We start from the raw sequence: 10,791 nt of genomic DNA on the forward strand, positions 1-10,791 counted from the left end.
ATATTGGTCCTCTTACTGTTGGGGACTATGTGTTGAAGAATGATATGACCGCTGCGGTGGTGGCCAGGAACCTTCTCATTCCCAAAGATAACAGACTACTTTCCAAACGGTCTGATGAGTTGGCTGTTAAGGATTCTCTGGCTCTCAATGTTCAGTGTGCAGGTTCTGTGTCTAATATGGCCCAACGCCTATTTGCTCGAACCCGCCAAGTTGAATCATTGGTGGCTAAAGTAATAAGTCTCAAACAGGATATCAGGGGGCTCAAGCATGAGAATAAACAGTTGCACAGGCTCGCACATGACTATGCTACAAACATGAAGAGGAAGCTCGACCAGCTGTAGGAATCTGATGGTTAGATTTTATTTAATCATCAGAGGTTTGTAAGTTTGTTTCAAAGACATTTATTGCCTTCGTCTACCGGGGCTGTACCGCGTAATGAAGCTCAAAATGATCAACCTTCGGTGCCTCCTCCTTCTGAGGTTTTGTCTAGTGCTGAGGCTTCGAATAATCACCCTCTGGTGCCTCATCTTTCTGGGGTTTTGCCGACTGCTGAGACTTCTCCTGAGCAACCTTTGTGAAGGTTCCATCTTGTTTGTTTATTTTGATTCATGTATATGTACATATTTGTAACTTATCAGAGATATCAATAAACAAGCTTTGCTTCATTTCAACTTATTGTGTTAAATACACCAAGGCCTTCTTCACTAAGTTCTTTGAATTTTTCCTTTTGTTGAAGCTTGTATGTTGAAGCTTTGTGAGTGAAGCATGTAGGTTGAGGTAGTGCTCCCTTAATTTCCCGACTGAGGAAAACTTCTTGTTTGGAGACTTGAAAAATCCAAGTCACTGAGTGGTCGTGAGACTTTTGAGTATCAATGTGTAGTAGCATATGGTAGGAGTCCCCTAAGTCTTCGGTCGAGGGAGTTGACGAATGAGTAATTTCCTTTCTAAGTGGTAGCCCAAAACTCTTTCTTTATATATATTTGTTATGAAAGTTGTTAGGCCCAAAGAAGAGAAGGCCTAGGCAATTTGTTTTTTTTTTCTCGAAATTTTTTTTTCAAATTTTTTTTCTTTTCGAATTTTCGAATTTTTGAATTTTTGAATTTTTGAATTTCCGAAACCATCTGAATCTTTGAGCTATTTGAACCTATCAAAATTATATCATCTACCTAAAATAGTAGAATGATAATGTTTGTTCCATCATGCTTGACAAATAAACTTGTATCAGATTGTGAAACTTTGAACCCCAATGAAGGTAAGACACAATTGAACTTGGAATTCCATGCCATTGGGGCTTATTTTAGACCATAAAAGATTTGACCAACTTGCAGACATAATTGGAACTTATTGCATCAATAAATCCTTGTGGTTGCTTCATGTACATGTCTTCTTGTAATCTTGTTTGCATCAATAAATCCTTGTGGTTCATTCCTTACAATAGCACTAGATGGTAATCTTGTTTGCATTGGATGTGAACTACTACTAGGTACTGTTCTTGATGCATCTGGAAAAATGATTATTATCAGAATAAGAGATTGGTAAAAGTACCTAAAGTTGTGCAAGATTAAGGACAGGCAACAAGTTTGATGGATAATTTTGTGTTTAAAAGGAAACATGAGAATTTGTTGTTTCATACCCCTGTGAAACCATAGTTCAAACCGTTGTAAATTTGCTGGAGTTATACCTGAGCTAGATGTGCCATGTAAGTCTTGCACTGAAGAACTAAACTCCATGCACTGACCCTCATTAGGTAAAGTATTATGCGTACCAAGTTGAACCAAATTGACAACAATTGGGGGATGTGACATAGATGGCCTTTGTGATATCATTTCTCCAGAACCTAGTTGTATACACTTAGCAGGATACACTGATTCATCATGAAGAACATGTCTTGATAGAATTAATCTTTTTTACTACAAGTTATAACAATTACTCCCTTATAGCATGATGCATAACCCTAGAATATACTCACAGATGACCTAGGTTGAAGTTTACGATCATTGTAGTGTCTTAAGTAAGGGTAAACTGTTGAGCCAAATATTTTTAAGTCTTGTAACTGTGGTGACTTATCATATAAAGCACAAAAGGGAGAATTCATTTGTAAGACTCTACTTGGCATCCTGTTAATAAGAAAAACAGCATCAGCATATGCATAAAACCAAAATTCTTGTGGTAAGCCTGCAACATCCATTAATGTTATAACAGTCTTAATGATATGCCTATGTTTTCTTTCAACAAGACCATTCTGTTGTGGTGTATAAGGACATGAAATGTTGTGAGTCATTCCTTTTGAAGCAACGAAATCCTTAAAAACCTTGCTAGTGAACTCTCCACCTTAATCAGATTGCAAAGATTTAATACTTATACCAAACTGAACTTCAACAAATTTGTAAATTTGAACTAATGTAGAAAAGACTTCAAATTTATTGAATAGTGGGAATATCCACATGTACCTTGTACAATCATCCACAAATGTAACATAGTACCTAAATCCCTCAATAGATTTTACAGGAGATGGTCCCCATACATCTGTGTGAATTCTATCAAAAGGAAGAATACATCTACTTGACTCAACATAAAAAGGTTTCTTAGCTATTTCCCCATGAATACAAGCAGTATACATTTTATGCACTTCATCTATAACATGAGAATTTGATATTTAGCTAGCATAAATGTTAAAACTTCATTGGTTGGATGTCCCAATCTGTGATGCCACACTGAAGACTTTACAAGTTGTCTAAGAAAAGCTAATTCAGAAGGAAACGTTAATGTGGGGATCTGAAACAATTTTCTTGGTTTAATCCTTCCTTTACACAAAATCTCCCTTGTTACCTTGTCCTGCACAAAAAACATTATGTCATCACAAATAAACCAACACTTATTGTCTTTACACAGTTGAGTAACAGACATAAGGTTAACAGCAATGGAAGGAACATGTAGCATATGTTTTAACACAAGAGAACTGGATGAAGTTTGAATCATTGTAGAGCCAATGTTTTGTATTGGCAAACCTTGACCATTGCCAATTTTAATTGTCTCTGCACCTTTAAATGGTATAGTATTACTCAAGCTTGCAAGATTAGAGGTAATATGGTAAGATGTGCTAGTGTCTAATATCCATGTTGGAGTATTTGGAACAAATGAAGAATTATGTGTAGTAATAGCATTGATAAAAGAAGAACCTTGATCATTTGTAGAAGAATTTGGATTATTCACATCCATTGAAGGTCCATGAATTTGATATGAGTAATGTGTTGTAAAAGGACCAGAAGCATTTGACATTTGAGGAATCTGAGGCATTGGTAGAGTTGCAGTAAAGATTGGTGCAAGAGAAGTTGAAGGACCATTGCGATGATAAAAATAGTTTCCTCTGCGGTAGCACTTAAGTGCACTGAGTCCTTTATTGCTGCAAATCTGACACTCAGTTGAGAAACCAGTTGCAAAAGGTTTACCATTCCTATAAAAACAATTTGGTGCAGTGTGACCCTTTTTTTGGCAAATTTGACACTCAGGCTGTTGAGGAGTTCAAGTTTTAGTATTTCCATTCCACCCACTATTCTGCCTGAAGCCATTTATAGTTTGACTTATAATTGCCATAATTCCTCTGTTGTCCTCCAAAAAATGACCCTTGTTGTTGTTGACCACCAGAAAACTAAGAAGCTCCAGAAAATTGAAAAGATCTAGGACCCTGAGATGGACCATTCATAGACTAATATTGATTCATATTGCCTAGAAAACCAGTACCATAACCAGGAAAGAAAGCTACTTGATTCTGTGAACCTATAGGAAAGTATACAGATAAATTAGTGGACTGATATCCAAACTAATTGAGTGACTGTGGTCCATAAGATCCAGCTTGCTGAGAACCAAAAAATTCTTATGACTGATGACCAAAATGAACTGCAATAATATAACCTTAAGTACTTGATTCAATATCAGAAGAATTTGAGCTAGACGTTCCACCACTAAAATGCGAACTTCCTGCCATGTGTGAACTTCCATTCATGTATAAAGCTAACATATTATGAGCAAGAGAATTAATAGTTGTCGCATTCTCTCTTTTAGCACCAAGAAGCAAAGCCCTGAATTCTTTCATAATGACAGTAGTTTCGTTTGCAAGAATTACAGTCCTAATTGTAGCATATTCTTTTGGTAATACAGCAAGAGTTGCAAGTATCACATCATTGTCATAAATGAATTGCCCTGTTGTTGTTAACTGGTCTCTAATGGACTTAAGCTTCAACAAATACTTATCCATTAAATCTCCATTTTTTTTAATTGTATGTGACTCAATCTTTAAATGATTCACTCCAATTTTAGGCACAGATGCATATCTTTCTTCAAGATTAGGTCATACATCTTCTGCTGTTTTACAACCAATTACATGTTCTATAGCATCATCAGAAAGATCTACAATTAAACGACTTAACAGTGCCAAATCAGTGGACTCCCATTCTTGATAAGTCCATGTGACTTCTTTAGTGACCCTAGTTTCAGTATTCACCATAAATTTAGGAGAACATACATCAGACCCATCAAAGTGACCAAAAATCTTGTAACCTTTCAACACAGACTTGAATTGAAATGCCCACTTAGTGTAATTATGATCACTAAGTTTTATGGTTAACATTCCCAGTAACTCTTCAATCTTTAAACCAACTATAATTGTGTAAATTTTCCAAAATTGAAATCAAATACAAGAATCATTGGCTTCAGCCTTTGGATTCAATCAATCACAAATTGAATTGATAGCATTGGCTCTTCACAATTCAGAACCTGTTCATAGTCAAGAACAACAAATCTGGCATTGGCCTTGATATACTTTTCAATATTCAATCAAGAAATTACACTATCTTTACCACATGATCAAGAAAAATTGACAATCTTGATACTCAAGAAACAGAGAAAAGCTTCAAGAAAGAATAATGTGTTGCAAAAATTCAAACATTGACCCTGAGATTTCACCTAATTCCACCTTTGCACCATAAGCAACCATCGTAATCAGAATAGGGGAAACAGAAGATTTAGCTAGAAGAATCGCTAGAAACATAACGTAAACCACTGAGCTCCACCGTAAAAATTCTCCCATTTACAGCAGAACCTTGGCTCGATACCATCTTAACAGTAGTAAAACACTCTTAAAGGCAATGAGATAGAGAGAAAGTAAGAACTCAAAGAGAGAGAGAGAGAGAAAGGAATATGAAGTGATTTTCATTAAAGGAAAAGTAAACCAGTACAATAGAATTTATAGGCCAAGCCTAACTAACTTTCCTTATGTGGCACACCACTTTACAACTAATTATATTCCTAAACAGATGGACCATTCATGTATTAACACATGGACACTACATTTTTTGTTATTAGAACTAACATACTAAATTCGTATTCGTTTAGTCATGCTGATACATGTGTTTTCAATATTAACATTTTGAAACTTCCCGTCAAAAGTTCCTTTAAATCATAGTGTGCCATATGTTAGGCCTTATTTTTTGTTACACTAACAAGAATTCAAAATTTTATTTCAAATACAACAAATAAGATTACAAGAATTGAAACAGTCTTGAAACCAAATCCAAGCATAATAAAATGGTTTGGTAAAGTTTTTAGCCTTTTAGGATTCTATAAATTGAACCAAACGGAATTGAACCGACTACTTGAACATTCGTATTTAAATGAATTTATTTTACATGTTTAGTTTTTTATTGACAAATAACTAGGTAAACTTAGAATATTAAATTTGAAGATTGATGGAATATTGAATATCTTTGATTTGTAAGTTTAATGGTATGTCGGATTTTAGGAGGATTTGATTGTAGAAGAAAAATTAAAAAATTAAAAAGAGAAAATAATTGGGTTTAGGCCCAAAGATTTTGTCTGTTAAGCATTCGGGCTCTACACATGGGTTGCGCATGACCCAACAAGTTAAATCCCAAAAAATTTTAAATGAAAACAAAGTATTACTCTTCACTTGTAAATGCGAGGTCTTATGTTCGATTCTCGCCAAAGGAAAAATGAACCACATTATTGTTAGCCAATTGTGAGGTTAAGCCCACCCCTTCCCCCTTAGTATAGATAATATGGTTTGTTCAAAAAAAAAAATGGCAATCATTGTAGCAAAGAGTATACACTAGAGTATAACCCACAAATATGAATAGGGTAATGCAGAGACCAAATTTCTAAACCAAATTTTGTAAGGTACGTGCATCCCTCTTTACTAGCTTTCAAGGAGTCGACGACCTAGCTTAGGGCCTTGCCTCCGAACTTCATCCCTAACGGCTTCCAGATATGGCGTAATTTGAAGTTGGACAATTGCATGTTCAATACGACGATCGCCGTATAAGACCTTAATAACAATGTAGTTGAGGCAGTTTTTAAGGTCAATGAGAAGCTTCAGGTTGCAAAGGTTAACTTCGGTGCAGATAACGACAATGGAGAAGCTGAGGTGGAAGGTAGGGGGATGGAAGGAAAGGGAAATCGTGGTCAGGTGTTACACATTGGACTCTTTTTAAATTTACTGTATCTCATCTAAGACTCATCATATCCTCATGTTTTAAGTTATAAAATTGGAAGGCTTGGATTTAATTGTTGTCGGGTCTTGCCCAATCGACGCGCATAACCCATATATGCCGCAGAGAAAATCTGTTAAGCTTAAACCACCCAAACCAAACCTAACTCCATTGTCCAACATTGATTGGGTTTAGTTCCTTTTTTTCTTAAGAAATTACCAAAACCGAACCAAGTCAAATTATTATATTGTGGTAAGTGGTAGATTATCTTGCTTGTTAAAGTCTTCATCTTTAATGAAAGATTTTTCAATGTGCTCAAAACATGAGGCAGAACACCATGTGTCAGTTTAATCAAAGGGATACTTCAACAACAACAACAACAACAAAGTCATTTTCTACTAAGTGGGGTCGGTTATATGAATCCTAGAACGCCATTGCGCTCGGTTCTGTGTCATGTCCTCCGTTAGATCCAAGTACTCTAAGTCTTTTCTTAGAGTCTCTTCCAAAGTTTTCCTATGTCTTCCTCTACCCCTTCGACCCTCGACCTCTGTCCCGTAGTCACATCTTCTAACCGGCGCGTCAGTTGGCCTTCTTTGCACATGTCCAAACCACCGTAACCGATTTTCTCTCATATTTCCTTCAATTTCGGCTACTCTTACTTTACCTCGGATATCCTCATTCCTAATCTTATCCTTTCTTGTGTGCCCACACATCCAACGAAGCATCCTCATCTCTGCTACACCCATTTTATGTACGTGTTGATGTTTCACCGCCCAACATTCTATGCCATACAGCATTGCTGGCCTTATTGCCGTCCTATAAAATTTTCCCTTAAGCTTTAATGGCATACGGCGGTCATACAATATGCTGGATGCACTCATCCACTTCATCCATCCAACTTGTATTCTATGGTTGAGGTCACCATCTAATTCTCCATTCTTTTGCAAGATAGATCATAGGTAGTAAAAGTGGTCACTCTTTGGTACTTCCTGATCTTTGATCCTTACCCCTAACTTATTTTGGCCTCCATTTGCACTGAACTTGCACTCCATATATTTTGTCTTTGATCGGCTTAGGCGAAGACCTTTAGATTCCAACACTTCTCTCCAAAGGTTAAGCTTCGCATTTACCCATTCCTGAGTTTCATCTATCAACACTATATCATCTGCGAAAAGCATACACCAAGGAATATCATCTTGAATATGTTTCGTTAACTCATCCATTACCAATGCAAAAAGGTAAGGACTTAAGGATGAGCCTTGATGTAACCCAACAGTTATGGGGAAGCTTTTGGTTTATCCTTCATGAGTTCTTATGGTAGTATTTGTTCCATTATACATATCCTTTATAGCTTGGATATATGCTACTCGTACTCCTTTCTTCTTTAAAATCCTCCAAAGAATGTCTCTTAGGACCTTATCCATATGCTTTTTCCAAATCTATAAAGACCATGTGTAAATCATTTTTCCTATCTCTAAATCTTTCCATCAATCTTCGTAGGAGATAGATTGCCTTCATGGTTGAGTGCCCTAGCATGAACCCAAATTGGTTGTTTGAAACCCATGTCTCTTGCCTCAATCTATGCTCAATGACTCTCTCCCATAGCTTCATTGTATGACTCATTAGCTTAATACTTCTATAGTTCATGCAATTTTGTACGTCGCCCTTATTCTTGTAGATAGACACCAAAGTGCTCTTTCGCCACTCATTTGGCATCTTCTTCGCTTTCAAAATCCTATTGAAAATGTCTGTGAGCCATACTATACCTGTCTCTCCCAAGACTTTCCACATTTTGATTGGTATGTCATCTGGGCCCACTTCTTTTTTATGCTTCATCTTTTCAAAGCTACAACCACTTATTCCTTCCTGATTTGGTGGTAAAATGAGTAGTTTCTACACTCTTCTGAGTTACTCAACTCCCCTAAAGAAGTACTCATTTCATGTCCTTCATTGAAAAGATTATGAAAATAACCTCTCTGTCTTTGACCGCGTTCTCTATAGCAAGTCTCTCCTCTTTAACCCATTGTGTCCAGTTCAAACCATGCCCTCCCTTTGTGTACATTATTGTTGGATATCGTATGTTTTTAAAATAATTGTTATAGTGTAATACGTTTTAGGGTGTGTTTGTTACACCAGACTATCTTGGACTAGACTAGCTTCAGGGACTAATCTGGACTGACTTAGAATAGACTAAGTTGGACTGACTTAATGAAGTATTTGGTGCAGTGTCTGACTAAGAAGTAGGATAATAAAATTTTCAACATGCAATTCACAAATTCGATACCAAATTAGCATAAACAACTCAAATTTTCAACCAAAATTAACTTAGTATACGCACTAAAATGCTAAATTTCAAAAAACCCAATTCAAAAATCATCAAAAACCAATCATTTGTGTCCAAACAGGGACTCTCCCTTCTTCTTCTTGTTCGCTGGAAATTACAAGCAGCAACAACAAATTGCTTATTCAATTGTGAGAAAATTGCAATTTTCTCCCTAATCTAATCCTTAAATTCTAGTCACTCTTGATGCTTGACCAAAAAATTCTAAAACTTGACAAGAAATGCAAATGCAAATTTTCTATTTTCCTAATGAAAATTTGGGATAAATTGCGAATTAAATTTGAGAATTTGAAAATTGGAGACAAAGATGGGGGAGGGAGTTATCAAATGTCTTCTGGGAAGCCATATTTGATGAGCTCCTCATTCTTGAACTTGTCGAGCCTATAAAAATGGTGAAATCATCAATAAGCGGTTGAGCTTTGACATAGAACACCATGTTTCTACCTTTAGCATTCGATCGCCGCAGAAGAAAGAGACGAACTTTGGAGATAAGATAGGCCTTCCAAGTTTCAGCTTTCATTGAAGCCCATGGCAGCGAAGCAGACGAAAGCGATATAAGATGCATGAGAGAGTGGACGAAGGCGAGATAAGATAAAGGCATGTCTTAGCTAGTCCCGTGGGTTTCAGGGTCTCTCACTAAGACCGGCTAGTGAAGCCGTTTGTGAAAGCGAGTCCCTCCTAGTGCCATTAATGTTAGTCCCGCAAGCCACCAAACACAAGACTACATTAATACTTAATCCAATCCAATCTAGTAAAGGCTAATGAGGGTAAACAAACACCCCGTTAACGCCCCTATTTATTTATAATTTTGGGCTATATTTACTTACAACGAACGTGTGGTATTCATATTCATGTGTTTACTAATAACTAACTAATTAAAATTTTCCACTTAGTACTATAGTCTAGTAGTATTCCTCTTCACTTGTAAGTGAGAGGTCTTAGGTTCGATTCTCGCCAAACGCGAATTTGAACTACATTATTGCTAGCCCAATGCGAGGCTAAATAGACCCCCCTTAGTGTAGATAATATCGTTTGTTAAAAAAATGACAAAGCAAGTTTCCATTAAGATAGAGAAGATTTTTTTATCTCATATAAATTATTTCTCATCCCTCATTTCTTCATATAAGAGCATTGCCACCCCATCCAATTGCCCTAGCAAGCAGGTGATTCAGCCCCAAACCCAAGAAAAACATATCTAACCTATCCAAATCAATGGGGCCATTCAATGGGTAACACTCACAGACCAAACGCTCGGGCTACCTTGTCTACTTGAGGCAATATGATGTCTGGCTAATGTTTGCCCTATGTCCAAAACCAAGCTTCGTTTGTGCTTCTTCTCGGCTTGCTCAACTCCCACCCTATGTGATTCAAGGCAACATTCTTCTTCTCATCGGTGTGGTCAAAATCCTAAGGCGATTACTGGAGCAAATTTCTCGAAAACAGAGATCGATGATGTTTGGAGCCGAAGCCAATGCTTGGAGTGGAGATCTTCAATTTGGTATTGCTGGAAATGGTTAGAAAAATGTACTCTTAGATTGTGTGTGGGGTGGAAGATGGAAAACATATAGGAGATCTTCAATCAGGTGGTTGCGAGAGGGTCTTGAGGAGTTGGAAGATAGAGAAGCAGAGATGAGTGAGAAAGGAAGAAAGGTTGGTGGAGGTTTCTAGAGATACCCTAGAAAAATGAAGTATTTTAATAACTAAATAATATTTATTCTTTTTCAAAAAATTTAAAAATATTTTTTTAATGCTGATTGTCCAAGCCATTCATTTATGAGGATGCTCTTAAGAAATTACTATTCACAATGACATTAATGGCCAATTGCCTAATAGCCTGGGCAATTATTGCTGTAAGAGCATATCCACCAGCCACCTAATCGCAAGGGTTGCAATTGGGTTGAGTTCCTTCACCCTCAAAATCTCTTCTAGCAATCCACAAAATGGGAG

The sequence above is a fragment of the Malus domestica genome, chromosome 09 (genome assembly GCF_042453785.1).
Source record: "Malus domestica chromosome 09, GDT2T_hap1".
Classification (NCBI taxonomy): Eukaryota; Viridiplantae; Streptophyta; class Magnoliopsida; order Rosales; family Rosaceae; genus Malus; species Malus domestica.